Source organism: Mytilus californianus, unplaced genomic scaffold (genome assembly GCF_021869535.1).
Source record: "Mytilus californianus isolate M0D057914Y unplaced genomic scaffold, xbMytCali1.0.p SCAF_6, whole genome shotgun sequence".
In the NCBI taxonomy this organism is placed as follows: Eukaryota; Metazoa; Mollusca; class Bivalvia; order Mytilida; family Mytilidae; genus Mytilus; species Mytilus californianus.
Window position 1 is genome coordinate 80,036,800 of NW_026262712.1, and position 21,249 is coordinate 80,058,048.

The 21,249-nt window shown below is 32.4% G+C and overlaps 1 long non-coding RNA gene across 1 annotated transcript; it reads right to left on the minus strand.

The window, feature by feature from the left end:
• Positions 1-307: 307 nt before the first annotated feature.
• On the minus strand, positions 308-14,814 carry LOC127704212 (uncharacterized). The gene is made up of 3 exons (XR_007983184.1): positions 14,594-14,814; positions 1,359-1,456; positions 308-465 (listed from the first exon to the last, which is right to left on the minus strand). It is a non-coding gene; the product is annotated as an uncharacterized LOC127704212 (long non-coding RNA).
• Positions 14,815-21,249: the final 6,435 nt, after the last annotated feature.

Genomic DNA, 21,249 nt, shown 5'->3' on the forward strand with positions numbered 1-21,249 from the left:
CCTACTATACGGTATAGGTTTTTCTCATTGTTGAATACCGTGCAGTTGCCTTTAATTTCTTACGTAACATCCACTTCATTTGAACTTTGGTGGATAGCTGTCTCATTGGCAATCATACCACATCTCCTTATTTTTATAGTATACGTGTATTTTACGCAATACTATGCTTATTAAGTTCATTAAACTCGGATCATGTTATATTTACTGGTAAATTTACTGCTTTCCATTCATATAAATATTATGGTAGTTATTCTAATAACATTGGGATGGATGGTGTATGCCATACCTTTCAAATGATAACAAATAATTTCAATAAAAATCTATTTAAAAAAAAACAGCATATAAAACGATGAGCTGAATTTCCCTTTCGGACAAATCTGTTTATTACAGAACAATCATAGGTAAATCTTCAAACGTCTTTTGCTTGCGATAATCTGAGGATTCAATGGCTGACATGTGGGAATCCTGCAATTGAAATATTTTTTTTTTTATAAAACTATATAAAACTTTATGATAAAAATATGAGCAACACGACGGATGCCACATGTAGAGCAGGATCTGCTTACTTTTCCGGAGCACCTGAGATCATCATCCCCGGTTTTTTTGGGGTGTTTGTGTTACTCAGTCTTTAGTTTTCTATGTACTGTTCTTTGTATTTTGATCGTTTATCGGTTTTTGCCGTGGCATTGTCAGTTGTTTTCTATTTAAAAGTTTGAATATCCCTTTGGTATATTTCGTCTCTCTTTAAACACGAGATTTATATACTATATTATATATGGCATATACTTATATACGAGTATTTTGATATCTTTTTCATTGGTTTATCTATATAAGTGTATCATTACAAATAGGACAGCTGGAAGTAATTAAAACATTTATCGGAAAAAAGTATATTTAACTTCAGGTTTCAGAGATAAATTGGAAATTAGTCAATATATAGAATTTTGACAAGAAAAGTCGAAAAGAGTATTTAAAAAATCACTTTAAATGAAGATTTCTCTGATACATCTACCATTTCTACCTATTCTATGGAATTTCCGAATTCGTTTTTATTTTGTTGTATAAATCATTCAAGTTCATTCGACGTATATTCAGTAACTTCGTAAACGATATTTCGTTGGAAGATGTTGTCACGAATTAACGTAGTTTTTGTCTTCACATATATCTTAAAAAACGTAAACTTCGGTGGCAAAACATATCAATATTGAAGAAAATTAGTAGAACTGGGTTTTTTTTTACGAATTTATTGTCCACTGTATCTCTGCAAGTACAAATGTATGAAATGTTTTGGCGGGAACTAAGTATTTTCCATTTGCTCTAGAATTTTGAGAAGTATAAGATACTAGTATAAAACTAACCTGTCGTTTTCCATATGGTGGTTTCCGACAGAGTTCACATTTTCCTGTCTGTAGGCAAGACCGCAGTTTCCATACACATTTTGATGGACAATGGCACTCTAGAAAAAGAGTAATTATACATTAAATAAATTACAAGAGATTTTCAACGCTATCATTACATGAAACATTCATCCTCATTCTCTTTATATGAAACTGAGTAAACCATGTAATAAAAAAGGAGGGCAAGTGAGTGTTGGTTCCTCGCTGATCGCACAGAATCTGACTGGATTTTTTATATCTTACATTTGTCCTATTATATGGTTTAAAAGCTATCAGTTTCTGCTTAAAATTTCAACAACACTAGTACTTTTTTAGAGACATATCTAGAACATACCTAACGTTAAGAATGAAAGACTTTGTGAATTATACGTTAGCGAGACAGTAAAATAAAAACACTATAAACAAGAGAAGACAACTTGATGGCAAGATGTGTTTTCAACATTTGTCAGATATCTATACAATATGGCAATCTCTAAATAGAACCGAGTGTAGAAATTTATCTCAATAATAAGTTCATATATACCATGAGAACGAAAACTGATGACGATCTTAATGATTCAATATTTTGTCTTTTCTATCCTCCTTAATAATTATATTCACACTTTAGATATTCTAAACATGCCTATATGAGCATCGAAATTGCTTTACTTCCTAAATAAAAAGCAGAAAAAATATCAGTCTTACTGCGATGGAAATCTTTGGTTTACAAATCACTCCTAAAGCAGTTTTACTCGACCCTTGTTTTAACCAATGCAATTTTCGAATGCATTCATCTTCCCGACTCGCCATTATCTATTAATGGTTGTTCCTTCACGCACAAACATACACACATACATATATAATATTATTCATCAATTGTTGCTATAACGATGAATAAGATTTAAACTGATATTTTTTTTTTATGTTTGTATTTTTGGAGTAGATTTAATTACAGATTACCTTATTTTGACGGAGTTAGAAATTCTAATCAGATTGAATTTGTAATGATGAATAATAAATTTACTGAGTACTAAAACAACCTATATTCTCTTTTTTTCATGTTATTTTTCTATTCTAAAGCGCGAAATTAATAACAAGCGGAATACATACAAAGAATGTTTTAGTGTCTCTCATTTTTTTTAGTTTTGTTTATTATTAGATCCTGCAAAGTGTCGAACGTGACGGCGGGCACTATTCGAGCAAGAACTGCCTGCCATCCAGGAGCACCTTAACTAATCCCTGGATTTGACGTGAATCGTGTTGCTCCGTTTTTTTTTCGTGTAAAGTTTGTGGATAGTTGTTTGTGTGTTGTCTTGATTCTTCTTTTCCATATGTATAAAAATAAGAAGACGTGGTATGATTGCAAATGAGACAACTCTCCACCAGAGACCAAATGACATAGAAGTTAACAACTATAGGTCACCGTACGACCTTCAACAATGAGCAAAATCCATACCGTATAGTCAGCTATATGTATACACTCAAATTGTACGATTGCTTCGAGTCGCTATTTTAAATTACCAGTACCTGTGTATCGTTTATTATTACGCAGTTAATATGACTAGCCAGTACACCTGCACTATTTGTTTTGAAAGGATGCTTTACATATGTTACATCTTTAATTGTATGAACAGACGATAATAGAAATTCTCTAAGAGTGCATAAATTTCAATCATAATTCTGTTACATAATTACATGTATAACTTGTCTGTGATGTTGTAATTGTCTTTGAAAGATCCATACATATTAAATCCATAAATTATTTACCTTTACGACAAATGATCCCAAGCATCGGATGTCTTATATCAACGTTAATATTGTGTTGTATGCAATTAGAATATTTTCCGGTAATTAAACAGACTTTAAAATAATTCTCCGAGACGTTATTCCCATTGTCATCCATAAAAAGTACAAGTTTTGTTTTTGCTTTGGTAATACGACATGTATAATTACAAAAGATACATTTAATTCAGGGTATATTTTCTAAACAAAAGCCATTATTCCGTAATTTAACCTTTCTATTCTAACAAATGTTCCTATAATTCAACCTGAATGTTAATTACTATTAGTTTTAATTTCAAGTTACTGATCGAGTTTGCGTTCTGGTTGACCGATTTTTTGCAGAATTTAAGCTTTTCTGGTAATCAACTGTTACATTTGAGTGTTGTTCAGGTTGACAATGCAAACTAGGTATGCTCATCGAACGCAGATATATCTACAGATACCTTTTTCACGTACCAGTATATTTGATTCTCAATCTAAATGTTTTGCGTCCAGCGTACCTGATAAGGCCTGATAAGGGTCGTTTCCTCAAAAAGGGTTGTGTGCGTTTACTTTGGTATTTTACGTAAGTGACAAACTAGAATATGATTAGAAGTAATTGTTAGACAGAGAAAAAGTTGTTTTTATAGTAAAACCAGAGTAATATTAAGGTAGGACAAAACAAATAACACCGAATATCGTTTTTCGTCTGTTGGGGCCTTTTTGGCCGAGTGGTCTAAGTATTCTCGGAAAAAGGAATATAAAAGTTTAAAGGGGCATTAGCTGTCAAATTCATGTTCACCGATTTGACTCAAATTCTCATATTTGATTTATAACATACTACAACGTATATCCAAATTACAAAAAGTCTAAAATAAACATTTAACAGTGCATGGATTCGATAATATGTATCAACATTTCTTGTGTATTTTTGTCTAGACGTTATTTAATAAACCGTCGAGATAACCTCCGAAGACTGCCGACGGTATAAAAATTAATAGAAATATAAAAATGGATAGAAACCACGTGCAATTGGATTTTTCTAGGTCTGTTTGATTTCATATTGTAGGTTAAAAAGTGTGTTTATCGTCGTTTCTACCTGTATAAGAAAGATATTTTGTGGATCGAATTAGTCAACCAAATGGTTTAACCTTGTTTCACTTTCAATGTTGACATTCGTTTCCTTTATATAGCTGAATATATGCGTAACCCATCTCCAGTGAAGGGGTTAAATTGAAGGTCACATCAATACGGATTCCATGAGGTCGAATTATTCACTTGCAAATGAATAATTCAGCAGCATTGTTTCTTAGCTTATTTTGACAAAACTGAACCAAACTGGCTGCTAGAAGCTAATTGTTATTTCACTATTTCACTTTCATTAATGATTGAACAAACAAAAAAATCATATTTTATTTTTATTATATCTCGTAGCTAATGCCCCTTTAATACAGATTTATTAGAAACAAATTAATAGAAAATGCACTTTAACTTAACTTAGACAGAACAATTTCAAACATTAATATACAATATAATTATTCAATTCGAATCTTCTGTGTGCTTTCGTCAAAAACAGGAAATGAAACTGCTTAGAAATAAATATATACAACAATATTATACTGCAAATCTAACGGAGTACAAATTAAAACAGCTTTTTACATCGGGATGACCGTGAGGGCATTCCGATGTATTGCTATCGCCTAGATTTCCATTACGTAACTTTCGTTTTGGGTTTCTAACCGATCTATAAACATGATAAATACGCGGATATTAACGAGTGCAAACTAACATTCCTTATCGCTTGTTATAAATACATCACTTCAATGAATACTGATAAAAATATTTTTGTTAAGAACATAAATTAATAATATGAAAATGTTTTGTCGTTAGATATATATATATATATAAGTAAAAAATCATTGATAATATATATGCACACGTACCGAAAAATTGTGTTAAAGCATGCGGAAGAATATCTAAAAAAACATTTTGCGATAATCCCGGCAAGGACCGGTAACTCTGTAATTGTTTTTGCGGGAAAATATGAATGCCTGCTCATATCCAATCTTTTAGAAAAATCGAATTTTTACAGAAGAGTGTCATCCATGCACTTACACTGCACTATTATTAGAGTAGTATAATAGAATGATATACAAATGGATGAAAATTATATATATATATGTAACTGTTATATTAATATAATATACAACAACAAACCAGTGTATACTGATTTGTATCACTACAATATAATAGTTATTACGGTGAGGTTGAATATCCTGTCATTTATTCATCATCCAAGCACGAACTTGTCTCAGAAAAAAATATATCTCTGTACATTAACCTCAGTTTCAGGTATAGAGATGTGATTTTTTTCTGTGACAAGTGCTTTTGACCATCCACAAGAACTTGCGGTCATCTGATGTTCAGTACTTCAGTACTTTGTTAATATTTTGTCATGTAGAACTTTACTTTCGGTTGAAAACAAAATTCCCAATTGTGAACTTTCCATTTCTATGTAGCAACATTCCAGCAGCGCCTGCATACGGAGTATATATCTCCCAATTGATACGATATTCCCGGGCTTGTATTTCCTATCATGATTTCCTTGATAGAGGATTGCTGCTCACAAGGAAGCTATTAAACCAAAAGTTCCAAATGGTGAAGTTGAAATCATCCCTTCGTAAATTTTACGGAGCAATCACGAGATGGTTGACCGTTATGGAATAACCGTTTCACAGATGATATCGGATATGTTCCTTATGTCGTAACTACAATCCCGTTCCCTTTTCGTGAATGTGACCTACCGAATTAGACTATTTACCGGATTTGTAATAACATAAGCAATACGACGGGTGCCTCATGTGGAGCAGGATCTGCTTACCCTTCCGGAGAACCTGAGATCACCCCCAGTTTTTGTGGGGTTCGTGTAGCTTAGTCTTTAGTTTTCAATGTTGTGTCATCTGTACTACTATTTGTCTGTTTGTCTTTTTATTTTTGGCCATGGCGTTGTCAGTTTGTTTTCGATCTGTGAGTTTGACTGTCCCTCTGGTATCTTTTGTCCCTCTTTTACAAAAACTTAGCAATATTTTTTAAAATACTTACACGATACTTATGATTTATGTTTGGTTTTTTTTAGTTGAATGTTATGGTGATTTGTAAATTGACATTTTGCTGTATTTTACCATGCATGCATTATTGTGTTTAGTGTAAATGTATTGAGTATAAAAATGTGTTTATGTGTATATTTGATGTCCTCTTGTACAGCTATGTGTCTAAGGGTTAATAATAAAGTATTGTCTATTGTCTATTGTCTAAAATAAGATTACATGATTATGGTTAAATTACTAGCAAACTTTAAAGCTTCATCAAATTGTTCTTTCTAAGGTGACTTTAAACAACAAAACAAGAAATTAACCCATCAGTCCTTCTGACACCAAATCGTAGAAGATTTTTTTTTTGAATTTTCGAATTAAATTGATGTTTTCTGTTCTTTCTATTGTTAAATAAGTAATAAGTCGTTCCTGTGTATGATCTTGAATATTTTTTATATTCACTTTAATGCAAAAATATAATAGACAAAAAAATATTGATACGCAACAAAAGTGGGTTGATTATGATCATACATTAATCCCATTTTCAGAGAATAAATGAGAAATTCAATCTTTTTCATTGTAAATGATGTTGCGCAATCTCAGAGCTCATTTAAAACCAAAACCGTTTTTTTAAAGGACATCTCCGTCATGTCACGACATTGTTGAATCCACCCATTAAATAATGATGTTCAGGGATTTTATGTACTTCCGTAAAGAAACCGTATTCTCTCTGATCATTTTTTTGCCAACTGATTTCATTCAGTTAATCTAGTTTCGTTTTTATCACAAATTAAGCAGAAGCTGGTATAAGTAGAAATAACGACAGAGAAAACTGAGACAAAAGCAGTTTTGAAACTAAAATGAATAATTTCGAATATTGAATTTTCTTCACTTCTTTGATACCCGCCCACCATTCTCACTGTTGAGGAAACAGATAACCTTTGTTTTTAATTAAGTCGTGTTGATATTAATAAAAGGAGATGTGGGTTAAACGACAACGCAAGAGGAGTCAAAGACCACAGAATAATCAAAAATAAAATATCTAGACGGGTCATCATATTTTTCTCAAAATAGACGAACGCCCAGATTATAGGACACGCTTTGAATCGTCAGTACAGAAAAAAAAACAAAGTTCATTTTAAAGTTGCTTGTCTATTCTTTAACGAATGAAACAATCCTAGTTGTCTTTTATGCTTTCAAGTCAGTGTAGTTTAGTATCTAAACATCATTTGTACTTTTAAGCAAAGGAATTAAACAAAGATGCAAAGGCTATACAAATTCCTTTTCATACAAAACGAATCGAATAATTTAATACTATTTTATATATTTCTCTTTGTGCATTATGCATTGGTTATTCAACATAACGGTGAGTTAAAGGAGGCAACCAATCTTATTAAAATTCAGATCTATTGGAACTCGTGTGCTTGTCGTATGAGAATAAAGAAATCAGAAATCGATATTTTAATTAGATTGGAGAGGCAATCTCCCTCTTAAAATTTATATTTGTGTTATATATTTGATAAATAGTTATTAGTGTTATTGAGTTATTGACTGAGTGCTGAAACCTCACCAGTTATTATTGAAAAATAAATATTTGACATTAAAACTTTATATTACAGTCAAAGGGGAATATGAAGTTTAATTATTAACTAACTAACTAACTGCAAATGAGTTGATTTACACAAATATTTTTTTGTATTTTTTTTTTGTTTGATACATATTAAGACATTATATACCATCTCATAACATAGATTCAGACATTATCATGACCTTTTTTGTTTACTTATAAATAATACCAGTAATAAAAACAGAGGCAATGGTTCAAATCTCGCTGAGGGAAATTTACAGATCTAAACATTGCTGGCTTAAATTTTAGACGAAGTACAATGATTGCGTTATCCCTGCATTGTCCTATGTTATCCGATGGAAAAAGTCTGTCGTAAATTTGTCATATATGAAGACGTATAAAATAAAATAAAGCATATTGATGTGACTGCATTGTAAGTAGATATATGAGTGCCAATGAGACAACTCTCCATCCAAGTCACAATTGGTAAAAGTAAACCATTATAGGTCAAAGTACGGCCTTCAACACGGAGCCTTGGCTCACACCGAACAGCAAGCTATAAAGGGCCCCAAAAATGACTAGTGTAAAACTATTCAAACAGGAAACCAACGGTCTAACTCTATATAAAGAACGAGAAACACTTATGAACCACATCAACACCACTGAACATCAGGTTCCTGACTTAGGACAGCACCACAATCCTCTTCGAATGACAAAAACAGCTGATCTGCAAGGTATTAAACTACATGCCACATATACTTTGTTTCAACCCTAGATTAAGACGACGAGGAAAGGCATTATCCGACTAATGAAAGCTATATTTTAGTTTGTGGTCTATGGCGATTGCATAAATAAAATTGTGCTAAATGATTGATAAGGTTTATGATATTCAATAGAATGAGTGAGAATAATTATTAACATAAGTTTGTTTCACAGTTCTTAGTTATGTATATCAATTTTGACGTCTAAATGGTGTTTTTCAGTGTATCAATTCTGTTATTGACCTCTACTTATTTTGTTGGAAATTTTGAAGAATATGTATTTCGTAAAAAATGTACTTCAGACTTATAATTTAAGTTGCAGCTCTACAGTGCCTGTATTTAAAGTTACGAAGCATGACTCGTGGGTCGTGTTCCCTTGCACTTATATCTCCCAATTGATACGATATTCCCGGGCTTGTATTTCCTATCATGATTTCCTTGATAGAGGGTTGCTGCTCACAAGGAAGCTATTAAACCAAGAGTTCCAAATGGTGAAGTTGAAATCATCCCTTTGTAAATTTTACGGACGCCATCACGAGTTGGTTGACCGTTATGGAATATCCGTTTCACAAATGATAACGAATATGTTCCTAATGTCGTAACGACAATCCCGTTCCCTTTTCACGAATGTGACCTACCGAATTAGACTATTTACCGGGTTTGTACTAACATGAGCAACACGACGGGTGCCACATGTGGAGCAGGATCTGCTTACCCTTCCTGGCACCTGAGATCACCCCCAGTTTTTTGGTGGGGTTCGTGCTGCTTGGTCTTTAGTTTTCAATGTTGTGTCATCTGTACTATTATTTGTTTGTTTGTCTTTTTATTTTTGGCCATGGCGTTGTCAGTTTGTTTTCGATCTGTGAGTTTGACTGTTCCTCTGGTATCTTTTGTCCCTCTTTTACGAAGAATCAACAGTTTCCATGTTTTCTTATTAGTATATTGTTGACGTAAAAATATATCTTGATTGGCTATATTCATGGACGGCTATTAGGCCATTTGAATCTCAAGCCCAATACAGTTTAATGGTTCTCGCCTCTCTGTCATGGTTCATGTACTTTGATAGAAGTGTAAATATGAAAATGAGAAGATGAGGTATAATTGCCAATGAGACAACTCTTTAGCAGAGACCAAATGATATACAAGTTAACAACTGAAGGTCACCGCACCATAGTCAGCTATGAAAGGCCCCGAAATGAAACGTAAAACAATTCAAACGAGAAAACTAACGGCTTGATTTATGTAAAAAAAAACAATGAACGAAATATAAATATGATGTACAGCAACAAAAGACAACCACGAAATTAGAGGCTCCTGGCTTGGGACAGGCCAATACAGAATGTGGCGGGGTTAAACATGTTAGAGGACGTCGACCCCTCCCCTTACCTTGGACAGTGGTTTAACAGTACAACATATGAAAAAGCTATACAAATAAGTTGAAAAGGACTTAACTCATCAGATCGATACAAAGCAGAAAAACAAGTAACAAAAACACAGACCCGACGTGACAGGTATTTATACATCCCTACAACAACAAAAGACACTAAGTACTGATATGAGAGTACTCGCAATTACTGACAGCTGGTTCAAAGCCAATAACACCTACTAAAAAATCATGTATCTAAGACTAAAATATCAATCAGCACACATCCAACATCCAATGGATTTAGTATAAAGACGTCATTAACAGTCAGAGAAAAACACGACCTTGTGCAATGCCAAAATGCAGGTATCGACAGATTGTAGAACCGCGAATGTGCAATAATATTAGTTTGGTTTTAATTTACTGATAACAACATCAATATTTATACCAATAAAAACAATATTTAAAGAACTTATTACAGTGTTGAATTAGTAACCTTTTTTGAATAAGTTTATTTAAAGGATCGATTAGTTTACCCGGATCGTATCTAAATTTCCGTGCTCGGTTAACAACATCTCCGTAAAAATTAGAATGTACTATCCCGTTTGAAATAAGTTTTCTACAGGTACAGCCAAACTTACAAACCAAATCTTTGTATCTATGGAAGAATTTAATAAAGATAAGGCTTTTAATGTTTAGTTTTTCATCTTAGCTCTTTTGACTACTGGTTGTTGGTTGATAGTATCTAATGTGCTTTCTGTACGTTACATCAACAACTGAAAGGAGGAGAAAGTGTGATGAAACACTAGTTTTTATGATCAAAAACTTCAGTTTTCGTTCATTAACCTGACAATTATTTCATAGTTATGCTTTCTATAAGCCCTTCTGGGAGAGCTTTTTATGGTAGGTCGGTAGAATGTTTTTCCAAAAATACATATGAACATCACTTATCCAAAATACTAGTAATGATTATGAATAAAACAATAACGTAGCGTGCATCTGTGTTGAATGCTTGTGCGCAAGATACTAGATTAGGAAAACTTAGCAGAAACTACAATGGGTAAAAGTAGATGTTGTGTATATATGGCAATGAGACAGCAATTCAAGGACTCAAATTACCTAAAAGTATCTAGAGGTAACTACAAATATCTCGCGTACTAGGGAATAAGCGTCAATTGGTTTTTGTTCTGGAAGAAACTTCCATTTTCAGTTGTTTACATAAAACTCGGTCTGATTTTACATCTTTGAAACTGGATCTATCATTAAGGCACTATAGCTATTGCAATACTCAGTTTGAAACAAATCCATAGCAGCACGAATACAGTAGCATTGATTTCAAGTCAACAGACTCGTTTTGATTAGTAATACTGTATGTCCGTATTATCAATTTACCAAGAGTATTCGAACGGATTTCTGTTTTATAAAAACGCGTGTTTACCAAATATTTGAAAGCACAGAATAATGCTATTGTGAATTTCATAATGCTAAGTTACTTTATAACTTAACTGTCATTTGATTCGCATTTCTTACATATATATATATAGATATTTAATTGTGTACATAACTGTACTTTGACCTTTAATTGTTTACTTTTTACACATTTTACGCATTGTGACTTGGATGGAGAGTTGTCTCATTGGCACTCATGTCACATCTTCTTATTTCTATATAAGTTTCCGGACAGGCATTACTATGATAATAGTTAACTGATGCAATTTCACAAAATGAAATTAACACTTTATAGTGCGTCCGATGCACTTTTCTGGCTTGACCTTCATTAGGAAAGGTCAAACTTAAAGCGAGGATGTATAAATACTTAGAAACGTGAGGATCTGTATGACCAAAAAGGATAAGAGAAAGATTTGTCAAATTACTCTAAGGTCAACTTTGTCTGAGGGAGTTGGAACCTTATGCCGTGTTCACACTATGAAATTTGCCCAAATTAATTACCTCAGTTGACACTTAATAAAAAAATAACCTACTTTGGAATATTCCCTCTAAACAAAAATAGAAATGTATGCGTCAAAACTGTAACCAGCATTTATCCACAGTATATTCTTTGTATCACAGTTGCATTATTTAAATATTGCATGCGATGTCCACAAAAAGTCTACTTTTCAGGTGAGTTACATTAAAAAAATGTTTGGTTTGCATTGGAAAGAACCATGCAAGGCAATGTAACTATGTAATCATATACACACATATATTTACCGCTGAATTGATTAAGGTCCAAAACAATTTTGAATGTCTATGAAGGATGCAGTTGCACCGGTATTGTTCATATACTTTACATCTGATAGCCATTATGATATTGCTAACTCTCATGTCGTCGAAATGACGCACTTATTTTCAAGCCACATAATTTTATTAACTTGAGGCCATAAATAACTCGACATTAACAATGAAATATGTATTTTATTTTGTAGAAATTAAAGTTTTTTTCACTATTTAGTTTTTTCTCATCATGACAAATCAGAAGATAGATTTGAAGACGAATCTTGTTTGATAACTCATGTCAAAAGTCGATTAACCTTGATGGGAGAACATACCCCTATAATGGTTGTCCTAATTTCGAGATGAACATGCCCTCGTTTAACTAAAATAACCATAAAACACAGCGACATTGTAAAACCTTGATAATGTTTTTAAATCCGAAGGCCATGACAGAGACTTTGGAGCATTGTTTTTGCATTGGATATGAGAACCATTAAATATCATTAACCAAACATTCTTTTTAATAGGTACGGATAGTTAGAAAAGTATAAAATTGTCGTTGTCACATATAGAGGAAAAGTTATTTTCAGCATTTGACGCAAATCAGATAAATAAGTAAAAAAATATTTACAAAGAACTTTTTATTTCAGAAATTTCCGCAACACAAGAATTGAGGTCATTCGTTAATTTTATTTTTTTGAAATATTCGATTTAAAGCAAAAAAAAACCCGTCATTTTTTACTTCAAAACTGTAATACAAGATCAGCGTCAAAACTGTAATACAAGATCAGCAAATGTGATGCTTTTAGAGTATTGTCACTTACTCTTTGATAAAACATTAACTGAGTTATCTTTATTTTGATCTTAATATATCAACGTACACCTCAAACTGAAACTCGGAATTTTTCATACTTCATGAAAATCACATTTGCATCATTTCTTGCTAATAAACTCACCATATAAATACCAGGATTAAAGTTGTGTACGCCAGACTCGCGTTTCGTCTATAATAAACTCATCATAGATACCAGGATTGAAATTTTGTATTTGCGCCAGACGCGCGTTTCGTCTATAAAAGACTCATTAGTGAAGCTCTAATAACAAAAGTTGAATAGACCAATTAAAGTATGAAGAAAAATGAAACTGAAGAGCTTTGATGACCCAAAATTCCAAAAGGTTTTATCAAACACAGCTTAGGTATGGGAATCTAAAAATTTCGAAAGGTTTTGTCAAATACAGCTGAGGTAATCTATTCCCGAATAGAACATCCTTAGTATTTCGAAAATTTTTAAATCGTTTAAATAGTTATTATTTAATTTATAATTATTACCATAATCGTTATCATCTGAATTCATAATGTGTCCCTTTAGTCTTTTGTCAATACGATAAAAGAATATACGATTTTGGGCTTAACTTTTATTTCAAATTAACAAAAAATTGCAGAATTAAACCTTGAATCTAATAGTGCTAATTTTCGTGATAAAGCTATTCTATTTTCATTGATTATACAGCTTTAATTCGAGAGTTAATTCAGTAAAATGACGAAATTATCTTCCTCATTTTACTTAAACCAAGTTCAGAAAGGATAAACAGCATATTCCTCGCCCAATGAGATATTCACATAGCATGTGGATTATATTTATCTACTAGTTGATTAAAGGATTATTTTGGATAATGCGTGTGCTCTTTATAAATCTAATCAAAATGTTCACGTTATTTTTTTGTGTAAAATCGGTCCATTTGTGCCACTTATCCTGTAGCTAAATTAAATATTCCTTTTACTTGAAGAAATTCGACAAAATTGTTACTTTATGTTTAGAAAAGGTTAACCACAATTATAATATTTCCCCAGATATTGCAACGTTTTAAAAACCGCAAAGCATACTCATGAAAAACACTTCTCTTTTAAAGAAAATGGGAAATATACTGAACACTGTAGATATAGTTGCTGTTTAAAATAATATTCTTGTAATGGTCAGATATCGAAAGCAAGCTAGTCTTGATGAAAAAATGCCTAATTCACAATACTCATTGCCCCCTTTTTTAAAGTGGGACGGAGGATACTAGCTGATCACTAAACGATTACAATCAAAAGCATAATTTCGTTTCCACAATTCTTTTATATCGTTTCAATGGTAGCAGGTATTACTCAAAGTCTAACAATTTAAACGAAAAGATTAACTGTATAAATTTTCAATCCAATGGTGACCACAGTGTTTGATGTAAGAAAAAATACAATGCCTAATATGTCCGTTTTAGTGGAAACGGATTAACAAAAGGTTCAATAAAACTAAGGGTAATCATAGTATATTGTGATTGTTTTTTTTATTTATAATTTCCTGCATTTTCAACAAAGTTTTAATTAAGGCGACAGTAGTTTTAGCGATGTTTATAAACGTCTAACATAGTTGAAAGATATAAAATAGTAATAAGAACTTAACGGTATAAAAATTACTTACGTTGAATAATTTGTAAGTACTGTTTTGGAATTCTCCATGGCCAGGTATGGACAAAAGTTCCAAGCATTAAAAACATAAAAACAGAAGTGTGTGTAAGTTTCATTGTTAACTGTATGTTCACCTGTTCTTCTTTGCATCCATATCGAAGTGCCTCTGCATTATATATCTCCCTCCTGTAGAGATGTCATTCACACCTACCTTATATCATATGGAACAATTACGTAGCAATATTCTTTTAGTTCTGTATTTGATATGAATTATGCCTGATAATTAATTTAGATAGATAATGATTTTAAATTGTCAGGTAAAATGTGATTGGATTTAAATTTTAAACATGCTATTATGTGAATGGTTTTGGTTCTACGTTTTCGTGTCAACATAAACGTTAATAATATAATGTCATATAAACAGTTGAATCATTGATATTAAAAAAAAAGGATTGAAAAAATGCAGAATAAATGAGACTTGAGATCATGTTAAAAATGATGAAAATTGACATTACTATATAAGGTTTATTTTGCTCAATCTTAAGTATATGTAGTGTCGTTACTACATATAGTAGTTTGATTGTTTTTTATTTTTGTAACGTATAATATATGGTATTGAAACATCGGATATATTGTATAAACCATAGAGTCTATACTGTTCCTGGCAGCTACTTGTGACAGGTGTTTGATATTAAAAACATAAATTAAATTTACTTATTTTATAAACTATCCAATAATTTATCTTTGGTATATTCCGTTTTTGTACTGCTTGCTTATACATGAATGAGATCAGACTTTCAAAATAGGCATTATTATGTAAAGTGATAATTTCTTGAGACCCCCGATCTTTTTTTAACCATTAAAATGAGGTACACATGAACGTTATTTAAACTTACGTGATTTTATCATACCTATAATTTCATGTTTGTCAACATTGCACTTATGCTTAAATTGCTATAACTGTTGTTTATCCTGACTGAAAATTCCTGACGATTGATATATGCATAGCAGGAGACACAGTCGAATTAACAGGCGTATTAGATTTCCACAAATATGAAAAAATCACAGTATATTTTTTCAACAAAAAAAAATATTACGTTTCCGCAAATAGTACATACTGTTATTCCCGAAATTTACATGCTCAGTTACTGAGTTTTCGCTTAGGAAAGTTACTCAAGCAGGGGCGGATCCTGGATTTTTGAAAGGGGGCAGAATTCCATAAAACAAAAGATATATCGCCGAGTTTAGCGATGCGAAAAACATTTAGACGATTTAATGCTAATAAATGATATATTTCCAATCGAATGGGATCATACGCCCTTCAAACCCTAAACCGCCACTGTCAAGAGTTTACTGGGATATTCAAATATAGACACGCAGGATATCAAACAATAAAAGCCGTGCTAAAGAGAGACTTGGGGAATGCAATTGAAGAATGTGGCGGTGTGAAACATGTTTGTGAGCGTTCAACCCTTCCCTTACCCACATAAGAACAATCAGTTGGAAAAAGCTGAACTTATCAGATTGACACTAAGCACACACAAAACCCCTAACAAAAAGACAAAAAAGCTCCATATACCGATCTAAGAATACTCGCGACTAATAAATAAACCATCTTTCCAACCATTTAATACACATCCAATGGGATTAGTGCAAAGACGTCATAAACAGTCAATGCAATGCCAAATCTAAGTATCGACATGATATATCTAGATATATAAACGTTGCAATATGTGGCAACCCTTACATGTTATCCACGTGATAACCAAAACATCAGGTATATATGGTTGACACTAAATATCTTTAGTACTAAATACCAAGCGTCTTTTAATGAACCAAACGGTGTTGTGGACCGAACTTCATATTTTGGAATAAGACTTTTGAAATTAATTATAAAATGTTGCCGTACCCTAAATGGGTCTAAACCAGCTTTTATAAAGATTCTTAAACATGCAAAGCGTCCATGGCATCAAACGTTTCTTTTCATAGAACCCAGCACTCTTGTTAACTTGACTTGTAGATAACCTGACTTTTTCAGTGATAAAGTTCGTCCTAAACTATTTCACCTATATAATTATGGCATGTTTAACCTGTATATTTACTAGTGCAACTATGGTCAATTTTTTATGTAATTTTACTGACAAACGTGACGATAGATAAAAGAAGTCTTCGAGTACATACGTCAAAGGATTATCATATTTCTAGTTATTTTAACCGATAGGGATTACGATATCCGTTTTGACATGTATGAGGGATGGGGTTTACATGATAGATAATAATGGACACAAGGTGCAGAATAAAGGCAGAAAAATAAAGAATAGAGAAAAATAGGGAAACAAAAAGAAAAGGGAATAATAGGGGGCTAAAATATAAAGAATAGTAAATAATCGGCAAAATAAAAAAAAAGAACAGCGAAAATGGTCAAATGATAATATAGAATTATACAAATAATGGGTTTTCACATTGTGATGTAGAATATGTCTGCAAAGACGTATATCTATGTTGATTTCATAATTTATCTTTTTTAGATTTGATTAAAATGAACTTTAGTATATAAGCAAAGCTCTGACGTACTGCTAACGCGGACACCAAGATCTGATGGCAGACAAGCAAATATTACAGAATTCAATCTCCATGTAAACTGCTATAATATATAATTGCGTTCGCCATACTGTTTTAAATAAACATACATACAAGTCAACAAAAACCATATTTCTAAAGTTGAAATTAAGGAAAATCGACATGCATCGTAATAATATTGTCTTCTCCTTTTTTTAATTTTTTTTTATCATAATTAACTATGAAAAACTCATAAAATATTGTTTTCGGGAAGTAAACACTTGTTTTCTGTTTTGAGCTTGTTTTCGACTGTTTACGGGTTATCGAGTTAGTAATTGATGATACTAAGCATGAGGTGGGGTGGATCTAACATTACCTGTCAAGAAAATGGACGTGTATCAATTACTAACCGTACGCATGATGAATTCGGTTATCTGATAAATATAATAAGATGCATATGTAATGTAAATGATACCAATTTTACCGCACAATGTATTTATTTCGACAATAAATGTCTCTTCAGTGATATTCGAGGCCAACATACTCGAAAATCAAAAATTTATTGAAAAAATGAAGGGCTTATACTTGTACAACAACAAACAAAAGGCAAAAAGTATAGCCAAACCCGGGAAAGGAATCATAGCTTTGCACGAGGAGATATATTCCTTAATCTAAACTAATTTCCAATTTTTTGTAATGGCAATTTTTTTTCCTGCAAGGAACGTCATTAATGTTCGATTCTAAGATTTTCATAAATACATTCATTTGGCATATCCCCTACTTCAAAATCTTTTTTTTGACATTTTTAGTGATTTGGTACACCATTTGAATATCTGCTATAATGCAAAATAAAAGACATGGTGATCGTTCTCTCATGGTTTTTATTTTCTTAGGTGTGAAAGACCATTGCATCACATTTTAGATCAAATTCAAAGAAATGTTTTACGTGCAAATGCCGTTTGTCAATTATCTAATACTCAGTACGTTACTTTTAAAATGTAATCGCGTCCTTGATAACGAAAAGCTACTGACTTGACATCATTTTCAGGCGTACACCTATTGTATTGGAATTTTATTTGTTGCTTTACCTTTTTTGTTAAGTATTTTAAGATACATCATAAATTATATCTCTCTAGTATCAATACAACCGGAAAATGATAATTAGTGAAGGTGTTTCATTTATCAAACGACAACCAAACCCAAAGGTTGGCTGTCGTATAGGAATATGTTCATCCATGGAATACTCCCATCCGGCAGTAAAACCCGGCTATTCTAAAGCGGAGCGTCCATTTGTCTGTGCGGGATGTATGAATATGCAGCCACGTCCTGTTGGAATTGGGACAATTAAGTCGATGCCGCGTGTAGGGAGAATGATATGCTCTTTTCATGCCATTAACACATTGGAACAACTCTATGAGGGCCCATAGGTTGCCTGTTGCTAGGCAATATTTCTGCCCCTATCCAATATACGCTAATTTTCAAGTGGTAGTCCAAACTTCGCCGCCCTTAATCTCGGTCGAAATACTTTCCATAACCTACCTCTTTGTATCATTTGTTCTTGTCCTGAATATACATGAAATATTAATGCCACTGAACGTTTAACAGACATCAATCAATCAACCAATCGACAACGTGGTGATTCTTTTCAATGTGTGCGCTATAAACTAGCAGCAATACTAACAGTTTACTGTGACAAAATTATATAATTACTATTACAGTGTTCACAATTTAACTAGACTGTTGGCCATTTAGTTCTTGAATATAACAGACATTTGTGTAGTGTGAAGACTTTGTGTTGATCTAAAAGATTTCTTTTGATTTTATTTATCGTTGGGTTGCTTTCTAATTGACGTATACTTTACATCTCTTGTTATACTTAGTTCGATATAAGAATAAGAAATAGTAGTCAATATCGTAAGCGAAAACAAAAGACAAAAGGATAAAACGTCTGTCAACAAAAAGTAAATGGACAGAAAACTACAAACAAACCTAGCTGAACCCCATCAGAAACCAGAATTTACTCAGTTGTTATGCGAGGATAGGCAGTTTCTGGTTCCACAGATAACCAATAAATTGTAAAGGACAAAAGAGGAACTCGAAGACAAAATTGTAAAGATTAAATATTTTCTTTAAAAGTAACATGCAAGTGACTTGCTCACGTTTATGAATAATTTCGAGTTAATTCCATGTTTGAAGAAGAGTAGAAACATTGAAAGCTCTCGCCTGCTTAACTGGTTTACTGAATTTGATGTTGGAAAGTCATTGAGATCATGCATCATAAAACTTAGCGTTATATATGGTCAAGGTAAGATGATCACCGTTAGACGTCATATACATTTTTCATCATCATTTTTTTATACAAAAGAGGTTGACATATGATAACTTATAGAAAATGTAAATCGTATGTCACTACGAAATATTAGCATTGTATGATGATACTAAGCATGAGGTGGGGTGGATCTAACATAACATGTCAAGAAGACATAAACAATCATTATATGATTAGATGGAGGTAACCTTTTATTTATAGTTAATGTGAAAATACCAAATCACGAAAATTTAACGTTGATCATTGAACCATGTAACACATGCCATGGTCACATGAACTCTATCAGACGGCAACAAAACACATTTTCATTTTTCAATAGTAAAATACTTTTTTTTGTATTCAGCTTTATCATATTTTCTTTCGCAAAATTTTGCATTTAGTCACTCATCAAATCGCAAATTTTTCTTGAATTTTTATTCGTTCAAACAATTGTCATTTTTTTTTTTTTCTCTTTGTATATTTGTCCAATTCATGATTGATTGTTCCATCACACGTTAAATCAAAAGAAAATCTTCTTTCTCTTTTACTATAATTGTGATTGGTGTGGAACTTATTACACTTCATAGAATGTGCTCGAATGATATATATCTATACGATAACTAAGCAAGTAAATTTTCTTTAAAGTTATCCTTCTTCTACTTCTTCCAGATAATGGCCTCAATACACAAACTGATTATCCTGCCATGACTTTGGAGCGCATACGCACCCCTCCATCATATTGTTTGAATTAATTTTGAAAGCCTCGACTGACGGTGCTGATACAACCACAAGAAGGATAGCATTCCAATCCCTGATGGTTCGTTAAAAAAATAATATTTCCGGTAATCACTTGCTGACGCTGGAATTTGGAAGCTTCTGTCATTCATGTTTCTTGGTAGACGTTTTTGTTGACATTAAATGACCTTCCTTTGTTATTGCAACTTTATCATTTTCTATTTTATAGAGCACGGTAAGTCATCTTTGTTTTAAAGAACCCCATTCAATGTGATTGAGCATCTTGCTTACACTTGAGTGATCATGGTGCTTATTCATAACACATCGTGCTGCTTGTCTCTTACTTATATAGTAAGTTAGAAAATGTCAAAATCAAGAAAGGAAACCATGCAAAACAGCACCAGGTTCATTGAACAACATTTCCAATGCCAAATTGAAAAGAAATATCCTAACCCATAAATGTTGGAAATAAAAGTGCATGAAAAAAATTATAAAACTTCAAATATTGTAACATCCTCGCCTGCACTACAGTTTCTAGTTCATATTATATATGTGTTTGGCGAGTTAGATCTAATGACAAATTTAAGTAGCTTGCAAGTATTATGTAAGGACTGTATTCCACAGATTGTGGTTAACATGGTTCAGTATGATTAACCAATGGTTCACTTTTTACCAATGCTAACTGATTTACCACGATTTATGATTAATGTCTAACCAAAGTTAACGACAATTAAACCAATCTGTGGTTTAATACATTATGTGTATATTTACCATGGTTGGAGTTCAGCTTGGATTCATAACTTTCTGTTTCTTTTAAGACTGCACACCATTATATAAAATTCAGGTGTTTTTATACTGAGCAGTCACCTGACAAGCACAGGTTATTTACACTTCGCTGACTGACATTTAAATTGCACGAAGAAAATCAAGGACATTATACCTGAGGGAATATTTATCATACAGTAATAGTTATACACCGAGGGATAGGTGTGTCTGGATAAGAAACCCCGTCGGCCGGAGGCCGGAGGGGTTTCTTATCCAGACACGCCGTATCCCGAGGTGTATAA